The 16,675-nt window shown below is 45.2% G+C and overlaps 1 long non-coding RNA gene across 1 annotated transcript in view; it reads left to right on the top strand.

Annotated features, from left to right (window-relative positions):
* The first annotated feature begins 2,546 nt into the window (after positions 1-2,546).
* The window catches only part of LOC109267819 (uncharacterized), a 179,473-nt gene continuing 165,344 nt past the window's right edge, over positions 2,547-16,675 (top strand). The window contains exon 1 of the long non-coding RNA XR_008423656.1: positions 2,547-2,662. This is a non-coding gene — a long non-coding RNA (uncharacterized LOC109267819). The remainder of the gene's footprint in view (positions 2,663-16,675) is intronic.

Below are 16,675 nucleotides of genomic sequence, written 5' to 3'. Positions count from 1 at the left end.
ACTCTCCTTTAGCATGACTTAAAACTCCTAGAAACGATCCTACCGCTTCCTGGCCGTTCAAGGGCAGCGGTCTCCAGGTGACTGTGGCGGCCAGTGTGGTAAAATGGCCTGTGTTAAACATACATTTTACATCGTGGGTAATGAGACCTGCCCAGGTAACCGACTGCGTACCTTTCACTCAGGCTCACCTGAACGGAGAGCTGGTCAGGGCTGCTCCGTGACGGTGAGCGGGCTGTGGCTTCTCACTCGGGGCTTTTTGTCGCCCCTGTGGGCGCCTCTGGGTGGAGCCCTGCAGCCCAGGGCACGTTCACGGAGGCCTCGCTGTGGAATGTCACCGTGGCTTACAGTAAAAGCGGGCTCCTTGGGATTACCGGGGTTGTTGATCCATCCCGGATTGACCTGGTGTTGACACAACCATCCGAGCATGGAGTGATCTCGAAGACCACCGGAACGGATGGCATTCGTCCTTGTGACAGATCATCGGGAAAATGAAAGACTCTGGTGTAGCGTCATTTTCCGTCACCTTTGGATCACTTGCAAATCTGCCCCAGGCAGGCATCTCGGGAGCTGTCTGAAAAATTGCAGTTGCACACTCAACAGCACGCGACCGTCCTGCGGAGCCCTGGTCCTCAGGGACGGGCCGTTGTAGAGTGTGGCTCTCCTGGTCCTCCCTGGGGGCAGAAGGACTTCGGGGAGACGAACTCTCGGAGAAATGCCTCACTTGTGTCAAAGTCACAAAGAGAAATGAATGCCTGTTTCCTCTTCCTTAATCTCTCCGTACTCATTCGGTCATTACTGCAGGAACGACAGTGAGTTATAGGGACACAAGAACACTGTTTTTCCGGGAACCCACCAGAGAATTTTCTTAAAATGTAAGATTATCTATTCTCTAATATAGCCTCTGGAAATGGAACAGCGTGTGCATTTAGGTGTATGGTTTATCGTTATTTTATCCTAGCAGGTGTTGACTGAGGATCCACCCTGTACCAGGTTCTTTTCTAGGTACTGAGATCAGAGCCTTGAACACAGGAGAGTGTGAGGTCCTAGCCTCACTCTGCTGACATTCTAGAAGGGAGAGAGATGGTAAAAAAGCAAAACATGAACGATAGAATCACCCTCAGCATAGACGCCAGGAGGAAAAGGAAAGGAGGAGTAGCTGAGAGTGAGGGGGGCCCTCCTGTGGACGGGGCCAGGGACAGGCTCCCCAGCACGGAGAGATGTGAGCCCTTCTGAGCGTCCCGAGGGAGAAGCGTGGCAGGTGCTTGGCGAGGAGCGCCGGGGCCCGCGGAGGCACGTGCTTGGCTCCCGAGCTCGTTATTCTTTTCAAATCCCAACCTGTAGTGAGTAGATCTCCTCCTCTTTGTCAGCTCCCAGGCAGCCTTTGGAGAAAATGCCCCTGAAGTTTCAAATCTTGACCTCAGTGTTCCTTGTCCTGCTTGTACCCAAGGACGGAAAGGTCTCGGGCGAAATTTTGTCTTAGCTTCTTTTGAAATGAAAGAAGGCAGTAAAACTCACGTCTTGGCCCACGATCCTGGTCTGTGACCCCACGCATGACTTGCGCTGGCTGGGTGGGGAGAAGCCCCGGACCCTCCAGGGTCACTCTTCTTCTATTAAATGGGGGGAGTTGTTTGAGAGGGATTTTTAGGTCCCCAACAATTATGTGCGTCTCCCCACGTGGCCACCGTGGGTCTCCCCACGTGAGCCTGGGCGCCCCTCCCCACGTGAGTCGGCGTGTGCTTCTCGACGCGAACCGTGTGCAGTTTCCACGTGCGCCTCTGCTCTCTTTTTGCCGCCTTGTGTGCACTCCCCACGTAAGCTTCTGTACATTCTCTCGCAATCTCATGTGCACTGCTCACGGTGTCTGTGGATGCTTACAGGTCCTCTCTCCGGTTAAGCCCCGGTGTAGTCCCCTCTTACCGGATTATGGCCTTTTCCTCCTGCAGGCCTGTGCGTATTCTTACCTTGCAAATCTTGAAGGCCTGTAACTGTGATTGCTGGGGTCCCAAGGCCTGCGGGAGCCCAAGAGGTGCACTGCCTTTAATGGTTCTTCTCTAGGACTTCCATCCAAGTAAGATAGCCTCGGGCCTGGAGACCAGGGGTTGACCATGGGGATCATCCATGGACAGTGCATTCCTGGGCCCACAGTGGGCCTTTTCGCTGGTTCCTCTTGGAACCTGCACAGCTCCACGAGGCCATGTAAGCACGGGACTACAGGAGGGGGAGCCCACTCTGGAAGGAGAGGGTCCCGCGATCCGTCCCATCCCCTGACTTGGCCCACGGTGGGCGTTCACTAAATTCTGCTGCTGAGAATGACCCTGAGTTTGCTGCGTCACACATAGCTCTGAAGTGTTCTTCGCCGGACGATGGTATCTGGCCAAGAGTTAGAGGTGGTTGAGGGTTAGTTACGCCCCCCAAACTCTCCTACTAGTTTGTAGTGAAAGCAAGTCTCAGGCTAGATTCACCACCTACAGAAAGCAGCCAGGAACAGGTCATATGACGTATGGTATGAGCCTGATAAAGTCTCTGTCTCTATCCTTCCAGGTGACTCTTGCCCATCTTGCTGGAAGGCTCAGTGACACGTGTGTGAAAGTTCTTCTGCGACAGAGCACTGCCGTCCTACCAGGCTTCCGGCACCCAGAGCCCTCTGACTCGGCTGCTGCAAGTAGGACCTTTTAGGGTTAAGCCTTGGTGCTGTCTCTACGGGTGGGGGCTCAGGCCACGAATACATTCTTCCAACTCAAAGGCATTTTGCAGACGTGAGAGATGATTAGGAGTCTCTCTCCCTTTACAGACGCACAGATGTTAACATTGTAGTGGCTCAAAAGAAGTCCCATTTTCTGACAACCTTCTTTTCAAAAACATAGGTAAGCTGAGTTGCAAGAATATGCTTTCCTCTCACTCACTCACCCTCCCTGGAGACTCTCTAGTTACTTTCCTTAATGACTGAAATGTGTTATGATTGAAAATGTCACTCATCCTAACCTGAGTGAGAGGCGGGTTCTCTTTTTGGACCATATCTGGTGGGTCGCTGTGGGAAGGATGATTGAGAAGAATATAGATGAGAAAGTGTGTCCACGGAAGTGTGTGTGTGTGTGGGGGGGGTTGCAGTAGAATCAGCATGCTTCCTGGAAGTGGAGGCAGGTTTGGGTGGGAGGCCCTGGGCTTAGCGTGTTACCTTTCCCCCGTGGCGCTCACCCCTGCAGGACGGTGGGTGTACAGAGCTTGCAAAGTGGAAAAGGAGGCGCAGCCTATGTTAAAGAGAAAATGACCCCCGAGTAGAGACAGCACTGATGATCTATCTGAGAATTCCCGGGGGGGCATGCTCACCACCAGGCCTCAGTTCTGCTGAGAGCCAGAGCCAGAGTCGGAGTCAGAGAGTCAGAGGGAGAGAGAGAGAGAATCCCAAGCAGGTTCCACACTCAGGGTGGAGCCTGGTGCGGGGCTCAATCCCATGACCCTGGGATCGTGACCTGAGCCACAACCAAGAGTCAGACGCTCAGCCGACGGAGCCACCTGGGTGCCCCAGGTTACTCTTCTTCTTGAGCAGTGACTTTCATCTCTTCCCCGGAAGTGGCTTCTGTTGGGGGGCCCTGCCCAGATCCCCAGGCTGCTATGGCATGCAGTGGGCGAGAGCCACTGAGCTAGTGGGAAGCTCAGTGAGATCTCACTGAGCGAGAGCCAGCACCTAGTGGGAAGCTGGGCAGCCTGTGGAAGCTGGAAGAGGCAAAACCAGAAGGAAGGCAGCCTTGCCATCCCCTTGGTTTTAGCCCAGAGTGGTGCATCTTGGACAGAACCACAAGAAAATGAATTTTGTTGTCTTGAGCCACTGTGCTTGTGGCAATTTGTTAGAGCAGCAACAGGAATGAGAAGAGACAACAGTATAAGAATTGAGGACACATATGGGGCAGTGGTGATTTGCCCAGGCTTAGGGTGGAGGGAGAAGAGCCTGGTCTGTGGATCCCAAGGCCAAGAAGCCTGCGTCTGCCTTAAGGTGGTGCCCCTGGGGAGCTGGGCAGGCCCTGCAGGGGAGTGGCTGCAGGGTGGGATCTGGGCACTGGGACTCTGGGCTACCCTGGCTCACAAGTCAGAGACCCGAGATCAGAAGGGGGTCTCAGCCATGTCTTGTACTTGAAAAGTCCTGCACTAGACCCAGGGCCCTCTTCTCCAATCCCAGTTTGCAGTAGCCCCTCCATCTAGTGCCACAAGACAGAAATCTAGAAAGTACTCTCTCTGCAGCCCCTCTTCATGGATGGATCCACATGCCTAGTCCCTCCAAATATATTAATTCCGCCTGGCTCTGACCTTCCTCTTTGATTTCATCTGCTGTTGTCTTCACGGCCACTTCTGTTTGTCGCAAAGACCAAATTGATGGTCACATTAGGGTTTGTATTTTTCTTGTTGTGGGGCCTTCTTTCTCTTGGCTTGCTCCTGTTTGTTTCTTGGGTTTGCACTCACATGTCACTCTCTAGGGAGACCTTCCCTGACCCAGAGCCCTTGCAAAGTGTTGTTCTCTATCACATCTCTTGGTTTTTATTCAAGTCAGAGTTGGTTAAGGTCAAGTCAGAGTTGTTATCTGAAATCATCTTGTTTGTTGAGTTTTGTGCACATTGTCATTCTTTCTTGAGAATGGGCAGGATCGTGACCGCCTTGTTCACTGCTGGGTCCTGCATGACCAGAATGGCATCAGGCACGTAGTAGGTGCTTTATATCCTAAGCATTTCCAGAGTCTTTGTAATATTCCATCTCCAGCTCCATCACCGATGCTCTCACTTGGGTTGACAGTGGGAAAAGCTTCATAAAATAACGAACCTTGAATTATGTTCTCTCTTGAATCTGCCAGAGTACTTATTTTTCAAGCTGGCTTGTAAGGAGAAAGCTAAGTCCCGGAGAGTCTGGGGCTTTCCAAATACGGGGCGAACCCACAAGCGTGGGGCAATTAATAGAAGGTTGAGGAATTGATTCGTAAATTAAATACACGAATTCCGTATCCTACGACAAACACGTTCGATGGATTTAATGAACAACGTACTATTTCACCTGCTTTGAGCTCTTCACGTGCTTTCACCCTGAAGACTGCATTCCTGGGGAGTTGAATGAGACATATGTATTTTGGGAGTGAGTTATTTTGGGAAGCTTCTTACGTCCTCTTAGTAAATATCACAAGGGTCCGATTCAACATGGGTTTAGATTTGGGTGAAACATCTCCCCTCCACCTTCACACGGTTCCTTCTTCGCTACGCCCCAATGGTGGGGAATGCAAATATTTCCTATCAACTGCGACTGCTGCCTACGATTCTTACTACTACTGCTCTTACAACTACTACAACGGTTACTATCCCTACACTTGCAGTTGCAACGACTACCACTTGTGCAATTCCTCCGCCTCCTCTCTACCGCTGGCGATGACTCACAGAGCTCTTCCCTCGTTCGCGAGCTTCTTCCCTTCCAAGGTCCACCTTCATTTCTTTTGTGGGTAGAGTATCTTTCCTTACTCGTGCGCGTCTTAAACTTTTAGTTTTAGAATAATTCTGGAGGCACAGAAATTTGGTGAAAAATATGCAGGGAGGCCCCATGCGCCTCCACTCAGTTTCCCCTGATGGCAGCCTCCCACGTAACTTTAGTGCAATATCAAAATGAGGAAGTCAACATTGGGGGTTTCTTGGAATGTTGATAAAGGCCAACTCAATCTCCCTCCCTCCCTTCCCCATATATATATGTACATACATACATACACACATACATGGGAGGGAGATGTATCTGTATCTATATCAGTAATGGAAAATAATAGGTCAACGTGTTAGAAGTCTAAAGTCTTTGGGCTCGACTGTAATTTCTTTGTTCTTTGTTTAGGGTTTTTTTTGGGTTGTTTCTAGGTGTTATTTATAATATCGGATGTTGTAGTAGCTCATGCCATTTTCTAACATAAAGCCTTGAAATGGTACATTGTAGTGAGACAAACTTTTCAATATGGCAATATTTTATTAATATGAAGAGACCGAAGTAAAATACAGTTTTGTCTAACTGCAAGCGTATTGCTGTTTGCTGGGAAGGGCTCCTCTCTTTCTCTCTCAGTAGGGAACCAGCACCACAGCCTGTGGTGCGGGGCTCAGGTGAGGAATTTCTAGGTAGCAGCAATGTTATTTATACGCTGGAGGCACTTAGGTGGAATTTCTTTCTTTTTTTTTTTTTTAAATGTTTATTTATTTTTGAGAGAGAGAGAGACAGAGAGAGACAGAGAGAGTGTGTGTGTGTGTGTGTGTGTGTGTGAGGGGGTAGGGGCAGAGAGAGAAGGAGATACAGAATTCAAAGCAGGCTCCAGGCTCCATGCTGTCAGCATAGAGCCCGATGCGGGCCTCGAACCCATGAACCACGAGATCATGACCCGAGCCAAAGTCGGACACTTAACCACCTGAGTCCCCCAGGCGCCCCACTTGGGTGGAATTTCCTGTGGGGCGTTCCCCTGGAAGTCAGCAAAGTTAGGTTTAGCTTCATCCGTGCAGAATAACCGTGGACAAAGGGCCTCACAAGACCCCTTTCAAGCTTCATGAATTTCTACTGCAGTTTTCCTGGCATAAGGCTAGGCCCGAAATACTGGTTTGGCCATTCTGCCCGCTCCAGCAATCTGGTTAGAGCTTCCAATAGGGAGCACTGTCCTTTCTTCATTCTTCATATATTTTCTCCCCCATAATCATGTTACTTCGCTTTGGAGACCAGGTGTGGGGAACAGGAGGCATGCAACCTTCACATAAAGTTTATCATTCAGGAGCAAGAGATCCAGTGAGCACAAATTGGAAGGGTGCTGAAAAGGGCCCTCCTAACACAGGGCTCATGCGGTCGACCTGAGGATTAGAAAGAGTTGAGCTAGTTAATTTGCTACTCGCTTGTTCTTACCCAGGGCTGCCCTTCACAGCAAAAATGCCAATGCTCCAGTCCCGCCAAGACTGATTACATCCTAATCTGCAGGAGGTGAGGCATAGGCATCAGCCTTCCAAAAAAGTTCAGGTACATAGTCAGGGTTGACAAACACTGACCGAAGTCCTGAAAACAATATATCCTGGATGAAATAAACTATGTTCCGTTTGAATTCTTTTATTGAGGATTGGACTGTGTAAATTGTGTGATGTCCAGCGTGAAGGAGAGATCAGGAATGGAGAAGACGTGTCTGTTCCCTGGGATGTGGGTCAAGGGGAGCAACAGGGCTCATTCTGGCAGGCGGTGCCGGACAAGTAGCAAAGTCGGTGTAGAGGGCAAGGCTCACGGTCAGGCGGAGTTGAAGCTCCAGGCAGCCTATGCTTTCCAGGTGAGGCCCTCTGTCAGCAGACGGAGGTTGAGGAGTAGGACTCCTTTGGTCAGGAGGCTTGACGTAGTCTCCAGGTAAGCTGGATTCAGGAAGTGGGGTGTCATGGTAAGGATGAAAAGACACACAATATGGGTGACCTCCCACTTTCCCCACTTTCCATGCAACATGGCACTTCCCCCTCTAAGCTGGGATGGAATTGCAGATCTCTTCGGTCTCTTGGAGGCCACTCTCAAGTGATCGGGAAGGAGGGGAAAATAGGATTGGGAATTAGCAGCCCCCAGATCTTGGGCTTCTTCATCTCGTGGGAGGCAAGACTGCATTCTGGATGCCCAGTAAGAATGAGGCTACTTCTTGGAATTTTCCGCTATGGCTGCCCCATTGGGGTGGACTTGGTTTGTGGGAACGGCCCACTGGGGGAGATCCTGCTCAGAGAAGTCAAAGAAGGGCGTGGGGGTGGTGCTCACAGCCCCCCACCCCCAACACTTCCTTGGAAGCCCCACGCTACTGTGAGTGGTGGCATTCATGCTCCGTAATTGGCTTTAATAATTTAAACCATAGTCTTACCATTCGTCTCTTCTGTCTTCTTTCTAATCAAGTTTCACACTATCATGAATTTAAAAAAAAAAAAAAAAAAAAAAAGATCATAAAACCCCATAACACAGAAGCGAGAATACTGACACTGGGCCCGTTTAAAGTGGCCTCTACGAGACTTGACACCACTCAAGTGAGCGGGTCTCCTGTAATCACAATTCTCTACGCTCCCCAGCCCTGCTAGAAGCCACTCATTAATAATGGATAGAAAATATAAAGGTTGGTTTTCCTGCCTTACATTCATCACAGAGATGTATAGTAAACGCAGCGAGATTGCATTGCTAAACTTGAACTCATCTTAAATCAAAGTGACCTTTAAATTATCCTTCAAACTAACCCCCCCACCCCACCCCCGGTCTTCATCCCCAAATAACTATTGGTACATAGACCAACTTTTGTTAATGACGTATTAAATTAGATTAACTTTGCTTGAGCTCAGGCTGAAATGTTAGAAAATAGCTTTTATTGCACACTGTAGGTGAAATCTTGTGTAATGCATTATATTAATACGCCGTTTGATGCTCCAGCTGAGATAAGGAAACGGAATTATGTTGGAGAATGGAAATCACAGTGCAGTCTCACACTGGACCAAGTCATCAAAACTAAAGGCTAAATTCCTACATTACACAACCAGAGAAGAAGAAGTGCCATAGACAGAAGCCGTGATCCTTAGCTTTCCTGGGAATATCTCCTGTAGTTTGTTTGGTCTTCAGAGACAGTGATCTTCTCTAGTGTTGCTCTTCCTCAGTGGCCTTTCGGACCTTCTCACATTTTCTGGGTCCCTATGTTTTGGCCGTTGAGTTTTGCTGTGTTTCTGGTCTTTGAGCTGGAAGAGCAGGTACAGAATCATGGGAAAGCCCTGATCCATCACTTGAACCCAAACCAGAATCTGGGCTAATTTAGGATCATAGGACCACTACATAACGGGCAACTGCAGTGCCTTATGATATGGAGACCATGGAAGCTTTCTTCCCCCTTGTTCTTCCAGCCAGGTCCCCCCAGGTCTCCTCCTCTGGGGCTCAGTAACTTGGAAGAATAATGTCTGATACAATACATGCCCCTGTGTGCAACTACAAGAATCCTAAGAAATGCTCTCAGAGATGCTGGAGGTCACTGTTGATCCTCTGGAAAGGTGATCAGGTAAAGGGAACTCCAGACGGTCTCGTATACACAAAACAAGCCTCCGAAAATGTTAGCTAATGGTTGCTGTCACCCCTGAGAAGTTGTTATAGAGCTGTGTGTTCAGACCTTAGAAGACAAGATCCTCATATTTGCAGAATTGAATAGATGAATTAGGAGAATGATCCACATATTCTATATGTTTTATATGTTTGTTATGGGTTGAATTGTGTCATGATTGTCAGTAAATTGAAAAATACAAATGTTTAAGTTCTAATGTTCAGCACCTTCGAATGTGACTTAATTTGGAAGTAAGGTCATTGCAAATGTAATTGGTTACACTAAGAAGAGGTCATTAGGTGGGCCCAACATGACTGGTGTTCTTATAAAAAGGGAAATTTGTCATACAGAGAGAATGCCATGTGAACTTGAAGACAGCCAGCTGAATGGCCATATGAACTTGAAGATGAGCTAAGCAGAGAGGCCTGGAACAGATTCTCCTTCACAGCCCTCAAAAGGAGGCAGACCTGCCGACACATTGATCTTGGCCTTTCCAGCTTCCAGATCTGTGAGACAATAAATTTCTGCTGTGTGAGTCACCAAGACTGTGATACTTTGTTATAGCAGCCCTGGAAAACAAATAAAATATTATATGGAGAGGAAAAAAGGAAGGAAAAAAATAAGAAAAAATGAAATAAGAAAGTAAACATTTATAGGACATACCAGTCTCATGTCATCTGAGAAAGTATCTACTGCAAGGCAAACATTTAATTCTAATTTTACAGGAAAAAAAAACAAAAAACCAAAAAGAGGCTTAGACTTTACATGAAGTGCCCAGGTTTGCATCATTTGGAAATTGTAGAACCAAAATCCAAACTATTTGCCATATAACACATCCTATATGAGGAATAAACACTTTCTAGTTAACTTCAAAAAAGACCAGGAAACTTGTCCCACAAGAGGAAGGTTTCAATCAGTTCAAGTTATGGATCTTTGGATTCTAAGAAATAGAGACCCACCCTGGTTCAACAGAAAGAATGGTATTGGGCTTCTCCTTGCTTTAGTGACAGTGTCAGGAAAAATCTCATGAAACCCAAGGAAGGAAATATCCCTGGGGTCAGCTGAACCTGGAGGGGTAACTGAAGACTCAGAAATGAAGGTCCAACCATCACCCACCATCTCTCATGGCTGCATATTTTCTCTCTTCTCAGATTCTGTCCATCATGGCTTTGCTGGTGGCTAGAGTCCAGTGTTGTCCCTAAGATCCCTGCCTGTTCATGTTCATGCTCTTGTGTAATCCCCTGTCCTTGTGTGAGATAATAAATGTGGGCAGTTTTAAGCCACTGAATTTGTGGTGATTTATTATGCCAAAATCTCTGTTTTCAACATCTTCTATTTTCTTGTCTTGAACTTGGTTCTATATAGCTGCTTTGGTACCAATGGCTCAGCTGTTAGCTGGAACACCTACCAGAGGTTCTAACTTCACTCTGTCACAGTCCCTTTTTTCCCTTTTAAATAGACTTTAATTCTTAGAGCAGTTTTAGGTTTATAGAAAAATTGAGCAGAAAATAATGAGTTCCCATATACCCCTTCCCCCCGACATGCCCAGCCTCCCCTACCATCAACATCCCACACCAGAGTGATACATTTGTTACAACTGATAACCCACATGACACATCACTATCACTCAAACATCATGGTTTGCGTGAGGGTTAACTCTTGACATCATACATTCTGTGGGTTTTGACAAATGTATAATGAATGACCTGTATTTACCATAATAGTGTCATACAGAGTATTTTCACTGCTCTAAAAATCATCTGTGCTTCTTTTATGCATCTTTGTCTCCCACCCTAACCCCCAGAAAACACTGATCTTTTCACAGTCTCCATAGTTGCGCTTTTTCCAGGATGTCATAGAGTTGGAATCATATAGTAGGTAACCTTTTCGGCCTGACTTCTTGCACTTAGTAGTGTGCATTTAAGGCTCCTTCATGTCTCTCCATGGCTTGGTAGCTCATTTATTTTTAGTGCTGAATACTATTCTATTGTTTGGATATACCATAGTTTATTTATCACTTCACTCACTGAAGGCTTCTTGGTTGCTGTTGCTTTCAAGTTTTGGCGATGATGAATAAAGACGCCATAAACATCTGTGTGCACATAAGTGTGGACGTAAGTTTTCAGCTCATTTGGGTAAATACCAAGGAGTGTAGGTGCTAGATTGTATGGTGAAAGTATGTTTAGCTCTGTAAGAAACTGTCAAACATCTTCCAAAGTTGCTGTACCATTTTGCATTTCTGCCAGCAGTGAATGAGAGTTCGTGTTCCTCCACATCCTCACCAGCATTGGGTGGTGTCGTCAGCATTCTGGATTTGGGCCATTCTAATAGGTGTGTAGTCACATCTCATTATTGTTTTCATTTTCAGTTTCATAAGGACATACGATGTGGATCATCTTTTCATATGCTTGTTTGTAATCTGTGTGTCTTTGGTGAGGTGTCCAGGTTTTTGCCCATTTTTGAATCTGATTGTTCATTTTCTTATCGTTGAGTTTTAAGAGTTCTTTGTATATTTTGCATAAGAGTTATTTATCAGGTTGTCTTTTGCAAATATTTTCTTTCAGTCTTGGGCTTTTCTTCTCATTCTCTTGACTGTGGTTTCCACAGGGAAGAAGTTTTTTGTTTTTGTTTTTTAATTTGAACGAAGTCCAGCTTATTAATTTATTGTTTCATGGTGCTGGTGTCGGTGTCTTTGGTGTCTTACCTAAAAAGTCATCACTTATGCCCAAGGTCATCTAGATTTTGTCTTGTTATCCCATAAGAGTCTTATAGTTTTATATGTATTTATTTATTTATTTTTAAATGTTTATTTATTTTTGAGAGAGACAGAGTGCGGGCAGGGGAGGGGCAGAGAGAGAGGGAGAGAGAATCTGAAGCAGGCTCCGTGTTGTCAGTGCAAAGCCTGGTGCCGGGCTTGAACTCACAAATCATGGTATCATGACCTGAGCCAAAGTCGGACACTTAACCAACTGAGCCCACGCAGGCACCCCAGCATTCTATATTTAGATCTATGATTAATTCTGAGTTAATTTTGGTGAAGGGTTTAAGGTCTGTGTCTAAGTTTTTGTTTTTGTTTTTTTTTTTCTTTTTTGCATGTGGTTGTCCAGTTGTTCCAGCACCGTTTGTTGAGAGGCCATCCATTCTCCATCGTATCACCGGTGCTCCTTTGTCAAAGATTAACTGACTGTATTTATATGGGTCTATTTCTGATCTCTTTATCCTGTTCTATTGATCTGCCTAGTTTGCCGATGCAATACTGTCTTGATTACTGTAGCTTTATAGAAATCCGTGATGTTGGATATTTTTACTCCTCTGACCTTGTTCTCTATCTGTATTGTGTTGGTTATTCTGAGTCTTTCCACCCTTCGTGGAAATTTTAGAATAAATTTGCCAATACCTACAAAACAAGTTATTGGGATATCTGTGGGGATTACACTGAATCTATAGATCAAGTTGGGGAAAACTGACATCTCTACAATATTGAGCTTTTCTATCCATGAATATGGAAAATTTCTCCATATATTTAGTTCTTTGATTTTTTTTGTTGTTGGAGTTTTAGGATTTTGTTCAGATAAATCTTGTACGCTCAGGCCATGTCATCTGCAAACAAAGGCAGTTTTATTTCTTCCTTCCCCATCTATTACCTTTTAGTACCTTTTTTTCTTATTGCATTAGCCAGGACCAGCATATGATATTGAAAGGGAATGGTGTGAGAGGACATCCTTGCCTTGTTCATGATCTTAGTGGGAAAACTAGTTTCTCACTAGTAAGTATGATGTTAGCTGTAAGATCTTATAGACATTGTTTCTTCAGTTGAGGAATTTGCCCTCTATTCCCAGTTTTCTGGGAGTTCTTACCATGAATGGGTATTGGATTTTGTCAAATTCTTTTTCCTCATGTATTGATACAACCATGTGATTTATTTTCTTTAGCCTGTCAATATTATGGAATTGATTTTCAAATGTTAAACCAGACTTGTATACTTGGGATAAATCCCACGTTGTCATGGTGTATAATTGTTTTGAAAAGTTGTTAAATTTGATATGGTAATATTGTGTTGAGGATTTTTGCATCTGTGTTCATAGGAGATATATAGTCGTTAGTTTTCTTTTCTTATAAAGTCTTTGTCTGGTTTTGTTATTAAGGTAATGCTGGCATCATAGAATGAGTTAAGAGGCTTCTATCTTTCTCTATCTTCTGAAAGAGATTGTAGAGAATTAGTACATTTTCTCTCCGAAATGTTTGGTAGAACTCACCAGTGAACCTATCTGAGCCTGGTTCTTCCTGTTTGGAAGGTTATTTAATTATTGATTCAATATCTTTAATAGATACGGGCCTTTTCAGATTGTCGGTTTTTCCTTGTGTGAGTTTTGGCAGATTGTGTCTTTTAAGAAATTGGTCCATTTCATATAGGTTTTCAAATTTGTGGGCATAGAGTTGTTCATAGTATCCCTTTATTATCATTTTAATGTCCATGTAATCTGTTATGTTCCCTCTTTCATTTCTAATATTAGTAATTTGTGTCTTCTCTATTTTTTTATATTATTTTTTTTAGTTAGCCTGGCTAGAGAATTATTGATTTTTTTTTTTTTTTTTTTGGATCTTTTCAAAGAACCAACCTTCGGTTTCATTACCTTTCTGATTAGTTTCCTGTCTTCAATTTTATTGATTTCTGCTCTAATTTTTATTATTTCTTTTCTTTTACTTACGTGGATTTACTTTGCTCTTCCTTTTCTGCTTTTCTAAGGCGGAAGCCTAGATGCTCAGTTTTAGATCTCTCTTCTTTTCGAAGACATACTTTCAATGCCATAAATTTCCCTCCAGGCACTGCTTTCACTAAATCCCACAGGTTTTGGTAAGTTGTATTTTAATTTTCAAAATATTTAAAAATTTCTCTTGCCATGTCTTCTTTATGTACAAGCGTGTTGTTTCATGCCAAGTGTTTGAAGATTTTCCAGCTGTCAGCGACCTCTGGTTTTAGTTCCGTCATGGTCCAAGAGAAGGCACTGTGGGATTTCCACTCTTTTAAACGTGTCTAATGGCCCCGAATGTAGTTGACGTTGCTGTTGTTGTTGTTGTCGTTCAGCTTTTTACATGTTGAGATGGAGTTGTGACTTCCAAGCTCCTTACATGTTGGGTTAGAAACCAGAAGTTGAAATTTGATAAGGAAGCGTCGTATTGGTTTCTGGCCAGCCAAGCAGTAACACGTTAGGCAGTAATGAGTCTAACACGTCGTCTGGAACAGCAGTTGCTACCCTCAGTTCATCTATACCTAGGTAGCATCCAGTCACATAATAAACTTACGAGTAAGAAATTTATCAAAGAGATTTTACAACCTCACAGATCATTGGTAAGTCTACAGAGGAGAGCATGGTATTCGATGACAGCGAATTTAAGAGCCGTTCAACTCTGTGGGGGGTTCCCCAGGTGTTAGCTGTGACGTCTTGGCACGCCGGTGATATCTGGGAGACAGAGGTAACACCAAGTAGCAATGGGAGATGAACAGGAACGAAATCTTGCAGTCCAGCGAGTGCACCAGTTCTGAAATCCTTTCATGCAGTTCAGGTCTGCTGGGTTGGACTTGGGAAGATGATAAATAGGCCGGTGCAGGTGCAATTACCCGGTGGTCAGTTAAAGCAAAAAAACCCTGGGGGAAATAAGTGAGGGACCATCTATCATATGCGGCACCTGCCAAAGCCATTTTTCTAGGCTAGTTGTACTTTTCTTTGATTCTCCAGAAAACGAATAGAACAATTTGATTTGCAGTCTCCCTGCCTCACTGTGGTCTACACCCACATCACTTCATGCTTGCGTAATTGAGATTGTTTTCCCACGATTGCCCAGCTTTCTTTCTCCCTCCCACTTCATTCTTACCGCAGGAAAATGTATTCCCTAAAATACCCCATTTATCGCGTACACTCCCTTTTAAAAAGTTTCCAATGGCCCCCATTACATCCAGGACCAAGTATAGATGCTAGCCGATATTCCAGATCTTCCAAGTGTTTAGACTAGAGACTCGTCGATAATTTTTTCTCACTCTTTCCTGGCCCCCACTTTCACCTCTGGCCATATTGTTGTGCATATGAGCAAATGCCCTTTTCTGTGTCTGTGTCTTTGCCTGTTCCCTCTCTTTATTCAGGTGGATACTCTCCTCTCTGCCTAAACAAACTCTGTTTAATTCCATCGTGGTCCGAGATAAGGTGCTGTGTGATTTCCACTCTCTTAAAGGTGTTATGGTGTGTCTAATGCTTCAAGTCCTGCTGGAATCATCTCCTCTGAGAACATGTTTTTTTTGACCATTTCAATCCCCAGTGTCTCTGTGAAACAATAAGAAACATACATGTTGGTCTCTACCCTGTTTGTACACAGAGCTCCTAAAACCCTTGTAAATAGAGGTACTAGGAGAATCTTTTTTTTTCTTTTAACTGCTTATTTACTTTTGAGAGTGAGAGACAGAGCATGAATGGGGGAGGAGCAGAGAGAGGGGGGCACACAATCCAAAGCAGGCTCCAGGCCCTGAGCTGTCAGCACAGAGTCTGATGCGGGGCTCAAATCCACAAACTGTGAGATCAAGACCTGAGCTGAAGTCAGACACTTAACCGACTGAGCCACCCAGGGGCCCCGGAAAATTTTGTTCTAATAGTCTTTGACCCTGGTTCCTGGCACAGAGCTCCTAAGACTTTATAATTTCCTGAGTGACAAGAGCATTTGATACTGAGCATCTAAATCTCTTGGAATTCCCTGGGGGATGGAATGCCTTTTGTTCCAAAGAGTTGACTCTTGATGGGCTCCTGGATGGGGGTTGGTCACCAGAGAACTTTCAGGCCCTCCCTCCATTGTCTAAGAAGGGAGAGGTGCTGGAAATAGAGTTAATAATCAATCATGCCTGCGTGAGGGAGCCTCTGTAAAAATCCCAATAGTGTGGAGTTCGGGAAGCTTCCAGGCTATGGAACACATACACATGCCAGAAGGGTACCACACCCCAACTCTACGGGGACAGAAGCTCCTGCATTCGGGACTCTCCCAGACCTGTGTTTTCTCTTCATATGGCTGTTCTTCTGTATCTCTTATTATATCCTTTATTGAATAATAAGCTAAGTGTTTCCCTGAGTTCTGTGAGCCATGCTAGCAAATGATTGAATTCATGGAGGGGACGCGAGAATCTCTGATTTGTAACCAGGTTGGATTGAGATCGTGGAAAACCTGGGGACCCATTATCTGTGATTCATGTCTGAAGTGGGGACAGACAGTCTTGTGGGACGGAACCCTTAACCTGTGGGGTCTGCCCCAACTCCCATGTTAGAATTGAGGTGAAGGGTAGGGCACCCCGCTGATGTGGAGGATTGTGGGGGGTGGGGTGGAAAACTCACACGTCTGCTGTCAGAAGCCAAGTGCAGTGGTTGTGTGGGAAGCAGGAAAAACTAGTGTTTTTCTGACACAGTCTCCGTTTTCAGCTCCTACATCATTTCTGGACAGTGACATTCGTTTGCCATTCACCACCTTTCACATTCATTTGTTCTGATTTTAAAATCAAATTCAGAACCAAATTCCTTGAGAGCTGCACCCATGCACCACCCTTCTTTGTAATCGTCACAGTAAATATTT

This window comes from Panthera pardus, unplaced genomic scaffold, assembly GCF_024362965.1.
Source record: "Panthera pardus isolate Hobbes unplaced genomic scaffold, ASM2436296v1 HiC_scaffold_2, whole genome shotgun sequence".
NCBI lineage: Eukaryota > Metazoa > Chordata > Mammalia > Carnivora > Felidae > Panthera > Panthera pardus.
Note: the sequence above shows the minus strand (reverse complement) of the source record. Positions and strands in the feature narration are given on the sequence as shown.